Genomic DNA, 20426 nt, shown 5'->3' with positions numbered 1-20426 from the left:
TTGACCGGAATCGAACCCGGGACCCTCGAGTCCGCAGGCTGACGCTCTATCCATTGAGCCAAACCGGACAGGGCGTGTACCCACATCTTAGAGAGAGTCTCCTGGTGTGCTGCTTTGTGCTGAGCTGGAGATGGGGAAAACGCTGTCCTAAATCACTTCTACTTCCCTAAGCATCAACCATCAAACGATACTTTTAAAAGGCTCTCTGGGCGACTTCATATAATTGGGGCACAATGCTTCTAGTGTGCTAGGTAGGAAAGCACCGTGGTTCCCCCACATTGCTCTTGCAGTTTCTAAGCTCAGGGGCAGTAATGGACATGCCCCCCAACACGGGGAACATGGATTTTGCTGACATCGGCACAAATGCAGGTAAGAGCAATCGACCATGTCTGTCTGCTTTTCCTTACTTCCTCTCTCTTCCCTCCTTTCCTCTTTTCTCTCCTTTCCCGGTGCAGATATGGAGCAGTTGTGCTCACTCTTGGGTTCTGGATCCCCTACAGCAAGCACGTCAAACTCACAGCCCGCGGGCCGCATGCCTCGTTTATTTGGCCCGTGTTAGCCTTTGAGTTTGACATGCATGCTCTACAGTTTTTCAAGCATACCTGAACTGCATCCCAATATGAAACGCTTCCCAACACTTAGAGAGCATTTATTGAGACAAGAGAAAGGGACAGTTTTCTAATTTTATTTTTTGAATTATATAATATGCATATAGGTAGATAGATACATAGACATAATTATGGGTTGATCTTACTGTAGCTTTAAAATAAAAAATCTTTTCCTTTTAAAGTGATTTCTCAGAATAAGCCTTCTATTTTGTGGTATTCATCAGTAAAGTAGATACAATTATAAGGGGATCATTTAAAAAAATCTGTTGCATCTCACTCTATAGGCTTTGCCCCCCAAAAGGAAGAATGTGTACTTTAAATGATTATTATTATTGTTATTTACATATATTTTTTATTATTGATTTCAGAGAGGAAGGGAGAGGGAAAGAGAGAGAGAAACATCCATGATGAGAGAGAATCATGGATGGGCTGCCTCCTGCACACCCCCTACTGGGGATGGAGCCCACAACCTGGGCATGTGCCCTGACTGGGAATCGAACCGTGACCTCCTGGTTTATAGGTCGATGTTCAACCACTGAGCCATGCCAGCCGGGCATAAATGATTATTAGATGTTCTTTCTAGAGAAGCCTTGGCAAAGGGGGCAACATTTCTGTGATTTGAAGGTAAAATACCAGAAGGGTAGAAGCCTGAGTTACAACTTACTCATGAGCCATCAAATCCTAGTTTTGACGAAAGCCTCCCTTTGGTGTTTGGGAACCCCACTTCCTGCACTCAGGGAGTGTGTGAGCTGGAAGGACCTTGGGTGTCTCCTGGCCCCATTTTCTGGTGTTACTCCGGGGACCCAAGGCCCTCAGAGAGGTAGATGAGTTGTGCAAGATCCCCCAGTTAGTAAGCAGCAGAGCCAGCCCGGAAGGGAGCTCTCTTGAGTCCCAGTTCATGATTTTCCCACCACAACACGCATCTCCTCTTCACAGAAATGGAACCTGCATCAAAAGTCTCCTGAGAGATGCCATGTGGGTTGTTGTTTTTTAATAAAAATGTGATGCATTTTTTTATCCCACTTTGAGGAAATGCTGCCAAACGGTTCTCTAGGGAGTGGAATCTCTATAAGGAGAGGAGGGCTTTCGTGCTTAGAGATCACAATGAATAATCGCTCACTTAACACCTAGGCTGCATCCCAAAGGCCACCACCACCCGGGAGGATGATCAGATGGAGGGCTCTGAGCTGGGGTTGGGAGGAAGAGACAGAGGGAAGAGGAGGAGCTCAGCAGCCAAGAGATGGAATAGAATTGAAAAGCGAGCAAGACTAGAGAATGGAAGAGCTATAGGTAGCAGATCCAGATGACCTCTCTCGCACATAAATATTATCTTCCTGTATCTATAGAATACATTTCCTCTACACCCATCGACAGCCCAGTAAGTAACTACATAGATGCCTTTTGGCTATCCTAGGGGGTTGGGAATCCAGCATCTTACCGTGTGTGTGTGTGTGTGTGTGTGTGTGTGTTTCATCCATTAAACCCTTGGGGGAAGGGACAGTGTGGGAGAATATAAAGGCATCTGGATGGGGTCAGACAAAAGGAAAAACATGGGGATGAAGAGACCTCAAACATAATGGCCAGACAGGACAAGCACGAAGTGTTTTGTCAGTTTTCTTAAGACATAAATTCTGAGGGTTTCCTGCCCCCCCTTTGTTTAATAATATTTGACTAAATTTTTACCAAAAAGCTTTAAATTCATCTGAGCTTACAGATGGAGTGTAGGGATTCTACTTGAGACACAGCAAGGTTCCAGATGAGAAATGTTTTACTATATAAAGTGTAAACTACGTTCCAGAGAGTATTAGATATGGTGATGCCCTGCTTCTTCTTGTCCTGTCTCTTCCATGTAGCAGGTGCCGCATAGATAGATGTGGGTTGGTAGCCAGCCAATGGTTTGTTAATGACGTAAGGTAGTATTCCTGGCGTACGCACACGTGGGACACACCCTTCACGTGCTTTCTCCTCTAAACACAGGCTCAGAGCATAAGAACTCTTGTGAGATCTATATTTCCTTGATTTTGTTTTCCTTTCTTCAGTGATGTCAAGGGAAGAGTCTACTCAGCGATTCCTAGGGACTGTGTGGTTTGACACTTAATTTTTTTCTGTGCCACTTGATCCCAATCAATGTCATGGAAGGAAAGAGCGCATTCTCTTTGGACCAAGTTCACATTCATTCTGAGAGTGAGAGTCCGGGATCTGCCTGTGACCCTCATGATGAACGCAAAGACAGCGCCTGGTGAGGTGGAGGACACATCTCTCTTGAGAGTTCTCGTAAGGGTCTTGGGTCCTGGGCCCTCTCCGACGGCTGCCTGCTGCGGGGATGCCGGGAGGAGAGCCCCACAAACAAGTGCCCACGTGTCCCCAGGTTCCCAGTGTCCGGAAAGGGCCTTGACTTTGCCCTTGAAAGAGCAGTCCCTGGTTTGGACCACATTTCCAGTTCTGACTCCCTCAACAGGGCGCATCTGAAAAAACAAGACCATTTCTACTCACGTGCAAAAACCTTCCACGAAAAAAAAAGAAATTACATTTCTACCCAGAAAATAAATTTCCATCACACCCTCACCAAGCTCATCAACACCACAGGTGGCTCATTGGGCATCTGAGTCATTTATGTCTCATCCAACAGGTTTGCTCAAGATAAGCAAACTCGACATTGACAAGTAACCACACCCTCCCCCAGGGAGAGATTTCTAGAAAGATGCAAAGGTGGCTTTATATTTCGTTTAAAAGACACACGATTCTAGGCAGAAAATTTTCTTTAGGAATTACACTCACTTGTGATAAATTTTACTTTTCTTTCTCTTATTTCCAATAAGTAGCTCTGAATAGAAAACTCATAATTTTCGAAGACAGCCTTTTACGAAGTCTTACCAGTTCTTGTCACATCACCATCATCATCATCATCATCATCATCACCACCATTATTTCCAAATTCAGGACCTGTGCCTCCATGTTGTTCATTGGAAGTAGCTTAGTCTGGGTCGGCCTTGAAAACACGGCTGTATTTTGTGATCCGTTTGAATTCAAGTGCGAAGGCTTCCGTATCAACCAGCAGCCGGTGACCTTTCTAAACACACCTGATTGACTAACTCCATGAGGGGTATGATAATAAATCAAACCTCAGCAACGCTTCCCAGAAACAAGAACGCCTTTCGAATGCTCCTGCCCTTAATGGCCGCTCTCAGGGCATTAAATGATGTTAACAATCAATTTCCTGGAGATTATTGTGCGTCAGCTTATACGCATCAAATTATATGGGTCACCGTGTTAACTTCGCCAGTGGCAGGATTATATTGATATTCCATAGAATAATTGCCAGGATCAGGTAATTAAAAGGGTATTGATGCAAAGGGAAGCCGAGCACCACATGGCTTGGCAAAGTGTTTCCATAAACTCCTGTCCTGTAGCTGTGGATACAAACTCAAGCTGGTCGTGTGCACTACCCCTCGGCACCGCCAAATGTTTCAGCAGCTGCCCTTTTGTCCTGTTTCTTAAATAAACAAAGAACAGATACAAATTAATGACCTAGATTTATGGCAGCACACACTGCCTTCCCAGAGCACATAGCCTTGAAAGAACAGATGCTAAAATCGCATTTCTTACGCACAGACCCCCGGAGAAGATAACTTCTGCGGGCACATCAGTGTACAGTCTATGGAAATTAATAATCGGGAGAAATGTAATCATGTTTGCAATGTCACGCTTACCCCCCATTTCATGAGCTTCCAGGCGTGGCATCTTTTGCCCCATTTTTTTTCCTGGAATCTTAATAGCTTTATTTCACTTTTCCTTTTTATTTGACTTCTTTTTTTTCGCTAAGAAAGCTCCAAAGATCATTTTCTTAGTGTTTTAGAGAATACCCCATGATTGGATTTGGTTATCATCATCACTACATACCTCCTTTGTTTTACTCTGAGACGCAGGAGAGAATTGGATAGTAAAAATGAGGTTGTTTCTGTTCAACTCAGTTAAAAAATTTGCTCTCTGCTTTTCTTCTTCTCCTTGGTGTTTGTTTTAGCCCATGCCAGCCACACACAACCAAACCCCGATGCAAACAGGAGAAACCTCGCCGGTGGTTTCGCATCCAGAGACGAGCAGAAGCTTCGTCATTTATGGCACATGGGGACGGGGCGAGGTCACCTCTAGGCAGGCATTCGAACGGAAAGGTACAGCGTGTCATCGGCCACACGTGGCGCGGTCTCTTCGCCCCTCGCTGTACAACATCCCCGATCTTATTCAATAATTTAATATACATTTTCTTGTCAAGCTTCTTGGCAGCCGGCTCTGCCGCTCGCAAGATGGACTAGAATGCCACAGGTGGGCTGATTAGCGGGTGGCATTTCTGAATTCTAACAAGCTGTTAGCATGATGTCTGTTTGCTTTAGGTACAGATGTGAAATGATTTGACAGTAGATTTCAAAAGTGTGCGCGTACGTTTCTGTATGTCAAACGATGGAAATGCGTTTTGTGTTTTTTTTAAATTTCACACATCGATGGTATGTATTGTATTTATTATTTTCAGAGAGTAGGTGCCCCTGACATGGCATGAAAATGAAGACGCAGTACGCATAAGGTATAAAATGAACAGATTGGATAAACATATCACCCCCCAGTTAATCAGAAAGTCTTATCTCGCGCATCAGAGAAAGTCAGAGGTTGCAATATCTCCGCCAGGAAATCAGAGTCTTTGAAAAGTTTGTTTTAATTGGTTTTATAGTGCGGTGGTGATTTTTTTAAAAGAAAGAGGAGGGGGGGGAAAAAAAGAAGCAAAAGGGAAAACAAGGACCACACGCAACAAATGGCGTGCGGAACGCTTGCCAGTCACATTGGGTGACATCTGCCCTTGTCTAAAATTTCAAAGGTGATCTCAGGATTTGCCTGACACGCAAGAAGGAAATTAATTCAACATAAGCCTTAGAAATTGAAGTCTGAAGCTATGGGACAGACTTGGAACCAGAGACACCCAGACGGTACAGAGCAACCCGGGTGGTGTCTCCAGGTAACTCTAGGCAAACCTGAACACTTTGCCTAGAGCTATCTGTCTGATAGAAGGTTAGGATTTGACATTTTTAAAAAATATATATTTTTATTGATTTCAGAGAGGAAGGGAGAGGGGGGGAGAGAGAGAAACATCAATGATGAGAGAGAATCATTGATTGGCTGCCTTCTGCACACTCCCTACTGGGGATCGAGACCACAACCTGGGCATGTGCCCTTGACCGGAATCGAACCCAGAACCCTTGAGTGCACAGGCCAATGCTCTATCCACTGAGCCAAACTGGCCAGGGCAGGATTTGACTTTTGAAAGCTCCTATCCAAAGACATACGTATTGCATAGGTTGTAATTCTAGTGTTATTTATTTTTTTGTAAATATGAATTAAAAATTATTTCCCAAAGTAACAAATAATAACTTTGGGTTATAAAAGATGACAAGCAGGTCATTAAAGATGCAGAAAACATCTCACCTGGAAGAGCTGGTGCCCAACTACTCAAAATAGGACTTTACGGTCTAGGACAGTGGTTCTCAACCTTCCTAATGCCGTGACCCTTTAATACAGTTCCTCATGTTGTGGTGACCCCCAACCATAAAATTATTTTCGTTGCTACTTCATAACTGTAATTTTGCTACTGTTATGAATCGTCATGTAAATATCTGATACGCAGGATGTATTTTCATTGTTCGCGACCCACAGGTTGAGAACCACTGGTCTAGGATGGTAGAATGTGTGGTGTGGGAGTGCCTGGCTTCTAGTCTATTGAATATTATTTGTGTGTGTGGCTCAATGGACAAAAGGAAAGTCAAGCCCTCACAAAGACGTTGAGCTCTTAGATTTTGCCGCTGACGTACTGTGTGTCTGACAGAAGGTGTTTGACTCCACCGTCTCCTAATTTTGCCAGAAATAAGATGGGAATTCAAGGGAGGGGGGACTTGTGCTCGGCTTGTGGGGACCATCTGCCTCCAGGCTGTGGCAGCGCAGGAGGAGGTCTCCACCACTCCCCCAGGTGCTCCCTCCCCCAGTCCCCGGAGAGCCCATCCCCGCCCCACGTGGCCGCACCTCTGCCTACCAGTGCGGTGCAGCCCAGTAGATGAAAGGATGCCACAGCCCTGGTGGGACCTGCGAGGTCCTCTGCTCACATTCCTGCAGGGCCAGAGGAGTTCTCAGTGTCTGAGCCAAGCAGATACTCAGGAAGCCCTGAGCAGATCCCAGGGACTGGAAGGAGGAAGCCCCGGGAACAGGGTCAGGCACAGAGGTGGCGGCCTCAGGACGGAGGTGCCCACTTAGCACAACAACCACCAGGCACCAGAAGCCGTGGCCCAGGCAACGGGACAGAGGCTGGGATTTGGTCCCCAACATTATCACCGAGCTCTGAAGATCTCAAAGAATAGCTAACATACCCAGTGTGTGGAGAGTGGCTACAGTGTTTGGACAGGTTCAAGCCTCGGACTAATGAGAGGGCACAGTCCTCTCATGGCCACGTGCAAGTCCCAGCTTGGAGGGCAGGGCCCTCCCAGCACAATTACAGCCAACAGCTATAGTTGTGAGCTTGAACCTATGGTCCGAACACGTGGCCCCACGTGCCTGAGTGATGTGGGCTTGGTGGAGTTCAGGTGCATGTAATTGAGTAGATTTGAAACCCACGAGAATGTTGTAAACATCTTGACCATGCCCTTACTTTGCCTCGTGGAATCTGCTATAAAATAAAGACACAGCTTGTAGTCTGTGGCGCTGTCTCTCCATCCGAGAGGGCGGCGTCCCACCCAGACCCAGCTTTCTTCTCTCATCTATCTTTTCTCCATCCTTCACCGCCCCCTCTCAGGGTCACTGAACCTGGCTGAGCTGGCGCGGCACACCAGCAGTGTTGCTCAGTGGTTGAGCATCGACCTATGAACCAGGAGGTCACGGTTTGATTCCCGGTCAGAGCACATGCTTGGGTTGCGGGCTCCATCCCCTGTGCAGGAGGCAGCTGATCAATGATTCTCTCTCATCATTGATGTTTCTCTCTCTCTCTCCCTCTCCCTTCTTCTCTTTAATAATAATTTAAAAAATAGCTAATACACACTCTGATCTGAAAGATGGAAAAAATGTGGCTCAGAGAGGTAACGCGTTGAATCATTTCATAAGCAGAGCTGCGCCTGTTCCTCCCCGCAGCGCTGTGGGGTGAGCTGAAAACACGCTTCCTGGGCGAGGAAATAGACGTGGGTGAGCTGCTCGCACGTCCCAACAGCTGGGCTTCTAACTCCACGTCCCTGCCGCGAAGGAGTCACCCATATCTTGGTAGTCATGGTATTCATCAACCAAGGTTTCCTGGGCACTGACTCTGTGCCAAGCGCTTCTCTAGGTGCCCAGACACAGCAGGGAACAAAATCGGCAGAAATCCCTGCCCAGGGCCCACCTCCCGGTGGGAGAGACCGATGAACAGGAAGGGGACGTGATTCTGTGGGATCTGAGGGGGTAAGAGGGCTCCGGAGAGAAGGGAAGCCAGCGAGGGTGATTCAGAGCATGGTGTGTGGGATGCCTGTGGGCACAGAGTCCTCCCCGGGGAGGAGAGGCAGCGAGCCACGCAGAGATGGGGACCAGCATCCCAGGCAGAGGGGACTGGCAGGGAGTCCCGAGGAGGGAGCTGGCCCCAAAGGTCACGGAGCACCAATGACTCAGGGAGGAGCCAGGAAGGGTGCGTGGCCCTGAGGCCATGGAGACAAGGAAAGCATTTTCCAGTTGCCATGGGAACCTCTCTAAAAGTTCTTATATTCTTTTTCTTTTTAATCCTCAGTATATGTTTATTGATGAGAGAGAGAGAGAGAGAGAGAGAGAGAGAGAGAGACATCGATGTGTGAGAGTAACATGGATCAGTTGCCTCCCGTACACGCCCCAACCAGGGACCGGGAATGGAACCTGGGTATGTGCCCCGACCGGGAATAGAACCGGAAACCTTTCGGTGTACGGAACAACATTCCAACCAACTGAGCTGCCCGACCAGGGCAAGGCCTTACCTTCTGAGGGGAGAGAGCATCCTGAATCCCACAGGGCAGCCGCCTAAGTGAGCTTTCGGAGCCCAACTCCTTTAAAAAGGAAACAGGCTTGAGGCAACACTGCTCTGCCTTGGGTTCAAGCACTTTGCGCACAAACTGGAACATTCTTTTGGGCAAAATGGCCTTTTAACACCTTTGCCAAGGTCCCCCCCAGCGTATCATGCCTCTTCCTCTTACCAGATAGGGGTGTGTTCACTGCTCATGTCATCTACTTCAGTGGTTCTCAACCTTGGCTGCACATTAGAATCACCTGGGAATCTTTTTAAAATCCTGATTTCTGGGCCTCATCCTCCGGAAATTCTGTTTCTTTGTTACTAATGTTGTGGCCCCACCCCATAACAAAGAGACAGAATTTCCGGAGGACGAGGCCCAGAAATCAGGATTTTTAAAAAGATTCCCAGGTGATTCTAATGTGCAGCCCAAGTTAAGAACCACTGATCTACTTCAACATCAACCATTTAAAAAATAATAGCCCTAGCTCCTAAACCTTAGAGACTTGGTTTACTTGTCTTTTAAAATTTCATTTTTTTTCTCATAAAAGGCCTTTGAATAATGAAATAATTTCTCTCCCATCGCGAATATATCCAGACCCTGGACGTAATAAGAAAAAGGGCGTAATCTGGAGCCCAGATGGAGGCCTGGAGAGCCCAGCCCAGGTGAGCTCCTACGTGTTAGCCCTTGTCCTCAATCCCCGGATATTGTAGGCGCTGCGTAAAAAAATCTGTTGCGTGTTAAAGAGGCATTTTCATCAGAAAGAGAAAGCAGACGGCCAAGGAACATTGTTTTTAACGCTGCCTTCTCAATACAACGGTACCGTGGGCCTTTCCTCCTCCGACGTGTGCTCTCCCAGAACTAACACGCGTGGAGGAATGCGATGCCGCCTTTGGGAGGCGTGGAGCCCCCAGGAGACCGTCTCTCCTGGGCCAGCATCCTGGGAGGGCGGTGATGCATAGGACAGCCCCTGGGTGTTTTCCTGGAGATGGGCTTTGACGTCTCCTACAGCCAGGAGCACTCGGGAGGAGGCGGTGAAATAGCTAAGGCACCACTGAGCGTCCACAAACACCGCCTGACCCCGTGCGTTTGTCCAGCTGCTGCGCATCGCCCCCGCCTCCCCGCGGGGCCTAGCTGCTGGGCGCTGCCATCCTGTGCCCACCATCACTCACCCTGGCGGGCAGTCTCCAGGGGCCTGCAAGTTCCCCTCAGCCCTGGGAGCTTCCTCCTGCACCCCCACGTCACTGAACACAACCCTTTCTTTTATTTTAGTATTATTGTTTTTATATTTTTTATTGGTTTCAGAGAGGAAGGGAGAGGGAGAGAGAGATGGAAACATCTAAAAACCTATTTAATTTATAAGATGGAATAGTGAATCTTAGAATGAAAATATTAAGAAACTTCACATTATAATATTAACAAATGGGAAAGTTATAAATTAAGAAAATTTATAAGATTTATGAATTTATAAAATGTATCCTGGAAACTAATTCTCTTAGGGAAAAGAAAATGTAACTGAAGACTAGCAAAGAAGGGAAATTAAAGTACCATTAATTAGGGAAACTAGGTATTATTAAATTTTCCCATTTCCTTTTTTAAAAATAATTTTTATTGATTTCAGAGAGGAATGGAGAGGAAGAAAGAGACAGAAACATCAATGATGAGAGAAAATCATTGATTGGTTGCCTCCTGCATGCTTCCCACTGGGGACCAAGCCCGCAACCCAGGCACATGCCCTGACCAGGAATTGAGCCATAAACTCTTGGTTCATATGTTGATGCTCAGCCGCTGAGCCACGCCGGCTGGATGTGGACACAACACCTTTAAAAAGCCCGAGCCATAAAGGAGACACCAGTCTACATTTCTTTTCAGCACAAGAAAAAAAAAAAACGAAAAAAATCTTCCCTAAAAAACAACACGGATGTTAAAGAGCGTTTCTCCATTGGCACGTGCGGCTGGCCGGTCAGGCTGAAGGCCAGCACCTGAGCGATGCACTTGGAGAGATGATGGATTTGCACTGATCCATCCCCACTCCCGGCCGGCCGGTCCTCCCTGTGGCCAATGGCAGGCATTTGTGAGACAGCTGGCAGGGTGAGGGGTGCGGGCTGCGGTGCAGTGGCCTCTGCACGGATCAGAGGCTCATTAGCATCCCGCGCTCACCAAATCAACTTATTGGCTCAGACAATCTGTGTGGCTTTAAACCTTTAGGCAGCGAGGAAGTGTGCTTGCCAACGAGGCAGGGCGAGGATTTGATGTTTGACAGCTCCCGTCCAAAGACGCGAGGTGTGCAATCCCAAAGCCATGCGTATCGCAGAGGTTGTAATTCGAGTTTGTTTTGTTTTTTTGTAAATACAAATTAATAATTATTTCCCAACGTACCAAAATAATAACTTTGGGTTATAAAAGACGACAAGCAGGTCATTAAAGATGCAGAAAACATCTCACCTGGAAGAGCTGGTGCCCAACTACTCAAAATAGGACTTTACGGTCTAGGACAGTGGTTCTCAACCTTCCCTAATGCCGCGACCCTTTAATACAGTTCTGCGTGTTGTGGTGACCCCCCAACCATAAAATTATTTTCGTTGCTACTTCATAACTGTAATTTTGCTACTGTTATGAATCGTAATGTAAATATCTGATATGCAGGATGTATTTTCATTGTTACAAATTGAACATAATTAAAGCATAGTGATTAATCACAAAAACAATATGTAATTATATATGTGTTTTCCGATGGTCTTAGGCGACCCCTGTGAGAGGGTTGTTCGACCCCCAAAGGGGTCGCGACCCACAGGTTGAGAACCGCTGGTCTAGGATGTTTCAAGGATTTCCTGAAAGGTTATAAGATGGTAGAATGTGTGGTGTGGGAGTGCCTGGCTCCTAGTCTATTGAATATTATTTGTGTGTGGGGGTCAATGGACAAAAGGGAAGTCAAGCTCTCACAAAGATGTTGAGCTCTAACTTAGATTTTACCACTGACTTGCTGTGTTTCTGACGAAGGTATTTGACTCCACCATCTCCTAATTTTGCCAGAAATAAGATGGGAACTAGAACAGTCAGCTGCTCACCCTTTGGTAAACTGTGGAAATAATAATTTAAAAAATTGAAAAACATGCCGGGCTCGTGTGGCTCAGCGGTTGGGTGTGGCTCAAGGGTTGAGTGTTGACCCAGGAACCAAGAAGTTGCTGGTTTGATTCCCCGTCATGGCAATGCCCGGGTGGCGGGCTCGATCCCCAGTAGATGTTTCTCTCTATCTCTCTCCCTTCCTCTCTCTCCAAAAATCAATAAAACATATATATTTTTAAATTGAAAAACCTTCATGAAACATAAAGTTCTGATTAAAAGAGAACTGCTTTTATTTATAAGGGACACTTTGCTGTTGGTGTGGAAAACGTTGCATCCTGGCCATGTAAGCTGGCCCATCCGGGCGACTCTGTGTGGGCTGTCCCGGCTGCTGGAATTAGCTAAGGCACCAACATTCCTGTATCCATCTTCCTTTTCAGAACCCATCAGCTCTGCTCTAGCCGGTTTGGCTCAGTGGATAGTGTCGGCCTGCAGACTGAAGGGGCCCAGGTTCAATTCTGGTCAGGGCACGTGCAGGAGGCAACCCATCGATGTGTTTCCCTCACACTGATATTTCTCTCTGTCTTTCCCTCTCTTTTCCACTCTCTCTAAAAAATCAATGGAAAAATATCCTCAGGTGAGGATAGAAGAAGAAGAAGAAGAAGAAGAAGAAGAAGAAGAAGAAGGATCCATCAGTTCTCATTACGTTACTGCCTGTGTCCCAGTTGGGCCTGATGGGGTCTCAGGTACCCGGAGTCTGGGGACCATGTGGCTTTGTGACTCCCACCCTGCATGGGGCCCCCAGCAACCATGTCCTCCATGGAGCTGGCACTACGGCAAAAGCTGCCAGGACTGTGGCTGCCGGGGCCCGGCTCTACCTGCCCAAGTCATGGAGAAGCTAAGCCTCCGTTGGCCAGCCTCTTGGTTTTGTGGTGTCAGATACAGTAATTCGGGAAGAGGGAAGAAGAGCACTTAGTTGGACCCTCTCAAAAAATCATGGAAGCTAAATAGACAACTTTAATAATAGTGACGATGATGATGATGATAGATTTCAGAATGCCTCACGTGGCATGGAGTGCAAGCAGGAGACAGCTGTTGAGCGCGGGGATAATGGATGGCTGAGCTGGCGAGCGGCGCAGAGGAGGTGGCCCTGGGGTCCTGGGCAGGGGCGAGGATGGCCCTGCCAGGGAGCAGGGGGGACATCCGGGCAATCAATCAAGTCAGGACTTCCAACCGCTGGGTTCACAGTGAGGATTTGCTTCTCAGTGGGTTGCGTTTTCTCACTCATAATTCTCTTCGGTGGAAAAGAGGAAAAAAGAGAGAGGCACGTAGGATCATTTACATTATGAGCCAATTTGGGGCGGGGAGGGGGGGTGGTCACAGCGAATGAAACTGCCCGTCTTAAAGCCAACCTCTAACGAAGGACCTTCTGTCTTCTCTTTGCCGAAGCACGTAAATAGGTACTTGAATCCGTAACCAGACTGTATACGGCAGATAATGGGTATGCAGTTGTCGAGCAGGACTTAAAATTGGCTTTGCAATTGGAGATGCTCGCTCTGAGTCCTCAGATGTTTTCTGAGCCTCAATGTTCCCCATCCCATGTCCTAGCCTCTGTATTTGGTGACTCCGTCTATAGGATTTTATGCAAATTCACTGGTATTGTCTACAGGCATATTAGCATTTTTAATAAGTTTAAAAGCTTTCGTTTGAGTATGTATAAATTAGATTTTTGAGATGCCTTGCCATGGATTCGTGCTTATTTATACAAGATTAAAATTCTATTAGACTAATAAGCCAGCTCATTTCTTAAATGGCAAGAAAATATGTGGAAGGGTTTGTGGTGAACAACCTGCTTTCACATCTTCACATCTAGATTGATGATGTTGTTAGTGTTGGGGTTTTCTTTTTTAAATCCTATCCATTTTCCTGAAAATAGTTTACCCAAAGCCAAGTCTGCTTTAATAGTAATTGTGCTTTAAAAAAAAAATCCGTCACCTGCTAGAAATTAGGTACAATAGCATTAAAATCTGAAACTACCATCAGCAAAGGAGAAATCCCAAGTAACAGAAACGCCAGCCTCAGGGCGCAGGCGGGCATTCGTCTGTGGGTCTCTTTCCCTTCGCTCCCTGCGTGGGGCCCTCACAGTTAACGGGAGGGAAGGACCTGCAGGCCGCCTGGCCTGGGAGGTGGGCAGAGCTCTTCGCTGGGATGACGGCATTCTCTTGACGCTGATACAAGAAGAAGGGTCATCACGGTGCCAGGACAGGAGCAGCGGGGCAGCTGCCACCCCCACAGCACCTGCTGCTTGACACGGTGCCTAAAGATAACAACACAGAGCCATGGGGCGGGGGGAGGAGAATGCCATAGCCAGGCGCCCACCCATCCTCCGGAGAGGGGAGCAGGCTGCCACCGCCAGGGCTCCGTGAGGAAGGAACGCAGCCCCGGAATCCCACCTATTCCACAGCATCTGACCACCCTGCGAGGCTCTGCGATGCCCATCAGCCGTTTTCTGTCGCCTCCACCGCCCCCTGAGTCGGCAGCTTGGAAAGGAAGCCGAACCTCCTCTTTCCTCGGAGGGCCGCTTCCCCCAGGGCTGGGTTTAACATTTAGTAAGGAAAGGAGGGGGGCCCGGCCGCATGGCTCAGTGGTTGAGCATCGACCTATGAACCAGGAGGTCAGGGTTTGATTCCAGTCAAGGGCACATGCCCGGGTTGTGGGCTCGATCCCCAGTAGGGGGCGTGCAGGAGGCAGCCGATCCATGATTCTCTTTCATCATTGATGTTTCTCCTTCTCTCCCTTCTCCCTTCCTCTCTGAAATCAATAAAAATATATATATTTTAAAAAAGAATGACTGTGGCACTGAGATAAAAATGTCAGCTAGGCCATCATGCACTTTCAGTCTTATTTTTTGCTAGAAGCTCATTTTCTCTAGTGGAGGGCAATGCTTAAGAGCACGGGCTCTGAAGTTCCACAAACTTGAGTTCAGATACTAGCTCCGCTCCGTGCTAGTTGTAGGACTAGTTATATAACTAGTTATAGTTATAGGCACGTTGCTTAAAACTCACCCGTATAATGGGGATAACAGTAGTAACTGATTCCTAGGATTGTTAGGAGGGTGAAATGAGGTACGGGAGGTAAAGCACCGAGAGCAGTGTCTGGCACACAGTAATCACTCAATACATCTTAGTCATTGTTTTATTATTATTACAATTTCCACTTTGTCTGAAGAGACATAAAAGGCCTATCCATTAGTCCAAATATATTTGCCATATCATTGATTGTTCTTATGGACTTGTTTTCTTGGAAGGCTCAATTGTCTCTGCCTTTAAAATAGAATCAATTGGCCCTAGCTGGTTTGGCTCAGTGGATAGAGCGTCGGCCTGCAGACTGGAGGGTCCCGGGCTCGATTCCAGTCAAGGGCAGGTGCCCGGGTTGTGGGCTCGATCCCCAGTAGGGGGTGTACAGGAGGCAACCGATCAATGATTCTCTCTCATCATTGATGTTTCTATCTCGCTCTCCCTCTCCCTTCCTCTCTGAAATCAATAAAAATATATTTAAAAAAATAGAACGTATGGAGAGACGGGGTAGACAGGCCAGGAGGGGAGGGAGAATTTCATCAGTTGAGGTTACAGTTCATTTGCATTGATATTTTCAATCTAGTGATTTAGAGTACTAGTATACAGAGTGGAGCAAAGTAGGCGTACAGTTGTTTGTATGGAAAATAGTGCAATTAATTATTACCTAATTAATAGGTAATAATACAAGGATAAACTCTGTGTTTTGCAATCTCACAACTGCAAACCTACTTTGCCCCACTCTGCATTTAGGCACAAAGTCATGTTTAGAAACTATTTGCCATTTTCCTAATCAGAAAATGGAAACCCACTATCATTTTCTGTCTTACATCTCCCGTACAGTTGTTTGTATGGAAAACAGTGCAATAATTAATAGGTAATCATACAAGGATAAACTTCGTGTTTTGCAATCTCACAACTACAAACCTACTTTGCCCCACCCTGCATTTAGGCACAAAGTCATGTTTAGAGACTATTTGCCATTTTCCTAATCAGAAAATGGAAACGCACTACCATTTCCTGTCTTACGTCTCCTAGTACCGATGTTTTCGTTTTTAAAATAACTCCACGTGTAGCCAATTACCTCGAGCAGAGCGTGACTTCCTCAAATTATTTTTTCAAACATTGTTTAGCCTAAATTACTTTCTAAAAAGGAGACCAAGACCAAGTCAACAAACAAACAAATAACTAAAACACACAGCCTAATGTTTGTGGCCCACAAACTCGGGGGCAGCTTGAGAGCAGCCAGCTTCCCAAGGACCCAGGACTCCCGCCTGCCCCCCTGAGGAAGGATTCTAGCATTTGGTTCCCCCACAAGGTTTGAGAAACCCAGAGTTGGGGGCAGACAGTAAATAGAAAGCTTTCTGATGGAATCAGAGACTACTGTAAGCTCCCGTGGGATAGGAAACTGACTAAAACAGCGTCTTGGGGAAATTTGGGTGAGCCTTAAAAAGATAGATGTTTGCCAGCCGGCGTGGCTCGGCGGTTGAACATCGACCTATGAACCAGGAGGTCACGGTTTGATTCCAGGTCAGGGCACAGGCCAGAGTTGCGGGCTCGGTCCCCAGTAGGGGGCGAGCAGGAGGCAGCCGATCCATGATTCTCTCTCATCATGGATGTTTCTATATCTCTCCCTGTCTCCCTTTCACTCTGAAATCAATAAAAATAATTTTTAAAAAAGATAGATGTTTGCATTCTATATTTTATGTTTCTTCTAGAAAATGAGTTTGAACAGTCCAGAGACTTCTCACATGAGGCAGGAACCAGGCTCCATCTGAGCCCTTCACGACCATCTTCCTTACGCAGCACCGACCCCACGTAGCCATGAGGAGTTGACAAAAGTCCCCGCCCAAGATGGTGCGACAGCAGCTTGATGCACAACGATGATCACAACAGATGGAAAACTGGAGAGAAAACTTTCTGCAGAAGGAGTCTACCGCAAAATTCCTCACTGAGACGGAAGGGCGGTGAGCGACCGTAGCATTATTCCTTAACAGAACAGACTAGAATGGCTGGATTCCTACCCACCCCTTTTGATCATTTCCTCAAATCCCCAGGGACTTGCATTTGAGAGTCAGACCTCTCATGGGCATGTACAGTGCACTGCTTACCACGCGAACACGGGGTCCTCCTCACGCATATGTCTTCGTGTGTGTGTGTGTCCCCGAGAGAAAGGGACTGTCCAGGCATTTTCTGCGCAGGTCACCTTTCCAAGGGGGCGCACCCTCGGGCCTCTGCTGCTGAGAGCAAGCCAATTGTATGCTCACCACCAGAATGTTTTTCGATCCTTTGGGTTGTTTCGTTGCATGCCTGCTTTTTGTTGTTTTGTTTCATTTCCAGTGTGAATAGCCCCAGCAGACGCTAGCCATTAATTCTGCAAAACAGCGCCAGCATCTCCTCTTCTTCCCTCCCTCCCCACGCGGCCCAGCTCAGCGTCCTCCTCCTCTTGCTGCTGCTGGAAGGAGAAAGGGCCCTGAGTCCACCCACATGCGCTGTAGGACAGGGGCTCAGGGGGCCCAGGAGCCTGGGACACGAGCTGGGAGGCAGAGGGTGTGACAGCAGCCAAGGCAGCCAGAAGCACGGCTCCTCTTTCAGATCCAGGGAGCACCCCCGGGCTGGGTAACGATGCCAGTTGGTGCCCGAGTTCTCACACGGCACTGCCTCCCGTCCTCACCCCAGCGGGAGCCCCTCCAACAGTTCTGTTTAATTACCCTGTTCTGAGGACCAGGAAACCCCCTGGCCGAGTATCCACAAATTGAGCCTGATCTGCCAGCAGAATCCTGCTCAGAATACGCATTAAGCTGCTGAGCACTGTGCTCCTGCCTCTCGATGAAACAGAGAATGCGTTTGCTAAGCGAACCTGAACCCGCCAGCCCTGTGTGTGAGAGGCTCCAGGCAGGGTGAGATGCAGAGCCAACCACTCCTGTGTCGTTGAGTGTTAAGCTACTGGCCACCGAGTGGTCCTGGGTGAAGACAGAGGGGCTGAGCCGGAAGAATGCTGAGCTGCTGGTCCAAAGGTCTGGGTTCCCATTCCTGCCTCCACTCCTTACCTGTGTGCCCTCGGACTATCCCTCATCCTTGCTCAGGCTCCCTACCTATAAAATTGAGTAAGAAACTCCTGAGACTGTTGTGAGAACCCACGAGACAGCAGAAGTGAAAGTGCTTTGTAAGCTCTAAGGGGCGGTACCAACCTACGGTCCGTGTCTGTGCCTGGAATGCATGGTGGAGCCTCCTTGGCGTGAACCCACAAGATGGAGGAGCAGATTAGGGAAGGAGTACCCCTCACTGTACCTCTGTGATAGGGGTCTGCTTACCCGCCCCACCGATCAGAGACTGCCAAGGCTGACTCCAAACAAATAGGGCAATGTGTATTTTGTATTAAATAGGGAAATATGGGCTCTAGCAGGTTTGGTTCAGTGGATAGAGCATTGGCCTTTGGATTGAAGGGTCCCGGGTTCGATTCCAGTCAAGGGCACGTACCTTGGTTGCAGACTCCCAGCCCTGGTTGGGGGCATGTGGAAGGCAACCAATGGATGCCTCTCCAATCGATGTCTCTCACATTGGTGTTTCTCTCTGTCTCTCCCTCTCCCTCCCACTCTCTCTAAAAATCAATGGGAAAAATATCCTCAAGTGAGGATTTAAATAAACAAATAGATAAATAAATAGATAAATAAATAAATAAGGACATATGGTGTGGTTGAAATTAAATGTTTTGGGATCAGAGAGACTGGCCCTTGCTGTGTGACATCGGGCAAGTTATTTGACCTCACTAGGCCTCCATTTCTTCAGCTGGAAAATGGGGGTGATAAAGGCCTTGATAGGGTTGTGGTGATGATTAGATGAGAGAATGTGTGGTAGGCATTCACTCCAGCGCCTGTGCATGGTCAGAACCAATAATTGTTTATCCGTGGAGTCCAGAGCACACATCTCAACTGCTCTTTGTAAATACAGTTGACCGTGAACAACACAGGTTTCAACAGTGTGGGTCCACTTATACACAGATTTTTTAATAAATATGGTAAATGCATTTTTTCTTCCATGTGATTTTTTTAAAAATTGATTTCAGAGAGAGGAAGGAAGAGGGGAAGAGAGATAGCAACATCAGTGATGAGAGAGAATCATTGATCGGCTGCCTCCTGCACAGCCCCTACTGGGGACTGAGCCCGTAACCCAGGCACATGCCCTCACCAGGAATCAAACCGTGACCTCCTGGTTCATGGGTTGACGTCAACCACTGAGCCACACCAGCCGGGCTCCTTGTGATTTTTAAATAATATTTTCTCTTCTCTAGCTTACTCTATTGTAAGAATACAGCATATAATACAAATAATATACAAAATATGTGTTAATTGACTCTGTTATTGGTAAGGCTTTGGGTCAACAGTAGGCTATTAGTAGTTAAGTTTGGGGGAGTCAAAAGTTATAAGCAAACTTTCAACTGCATGAGGGGTTGGTGCAGCAGAAGTTGTGGGATACTCTCAATCATTTCCTAGATGAAGTTAAAGAACACAGCAGCAAATGGTCATGGACTAATACACCTAGATTGTTCATGATCCTCAGACAAAGTATCAAAGACCTAAACTTGAAATTTGTTAAGAGGAAAGTTGTCATAGAGTTCTAAAGGGATGCGTAGCAAACTGAGGGGTTCGTATTTTCAGAAACCCACTTTCGGATATTGGAGAGATTTCTATTTTAAATCCCACTCAAGTGGACCATGGAGAAGAGGTTGGCTGGTATAGAGTCTGGTAAGAAAAGGCATCACTACTTGGGACAGGAGTCAAAGACTTCTAGAAAAACGCATTTACTTCTCAGCTGTTCAAAGCAGAGAGGATGGCTAGACATGGATGAAATAACTTGCCCAGGGATCAGCAAGATGATGGAAATGTCCATTCAATCATTGTTGAGTCTGTCTCCAAATCTGAAAATAAAACAAAACAAAACAAAACAAAACACATGCATTTTCTGTTGGCCGAGTCCAAAACCTTCTACTGAGATCTAGCGTGACCTTCCTGGAACGGTAAAGAACTTGACCTCGTCATTTTATTCACGGCATTTGAGGAATAATGGGCATCTAAAGGGATCAAAAGAGGAGGGCATTTGGCCCCAGGACAGTTACTCCTCCCACTCCCCCTCTCACTGCCCACCTCCATGCTCTGGACTCTTGGCCCCTGGCTGCAGGCTCTGGCAGCTCCCTTCACTCCCTCCTTCCTTCTATGGAGGCATGTTCATAGCTGGAGAGGCTTCTTCAAAAGTGGTTTTTGCTGCCCTGTTGGAGTGGCTCAGTGGTTGAGCATCGACCTATGAACCATCCATGATTCTCTCTCATCATTGTTGTTTCTATCTCTCTTTTCCTTTCTCTCTGAAATCAATTACAAAATGTGTATATTTTAAAAGTGGCCTTCTTCAAAAGCGGTCAGCACAGGTCACCAAGTTCTCGTGGACAGGCCTGGTCCCAAGAAAGATACCGCTCAGATTTGATGGACGAGCCGTTGATGAAAGGAGCATGAAAGCATAGCAGGACCTGAAGAAACTACTGATGCGTCCTGACAGCTGATGAGTGTCAGGTGTCCGACAACGTGTCGTTTGAGAAGAAAAATTAAAAGCTTTTTCCCCACCCTCGATGCCTTTGTCTCTGCGTGTGGCTAGGAAACCAC

This window comes from Myotis brandtii, unplaced genomic scaffold (genome assembly GCF_000412655.1).
Source record: "Myotis brandtii unplaced genomic scaffold, ASM41265v1 scaffold20, whole genome shotgun sequence".
In the NCBI taxonomy this organism is placed as follows: domain Eukaryota; kingdom Metazoa; phylum Chordata; class Mammalia; order Chiroptera; family Vespertilionidae; genus Myotis; species Myotis brandtii.
Note: the sequence above shows the minus strand (reverse complement) of the source record.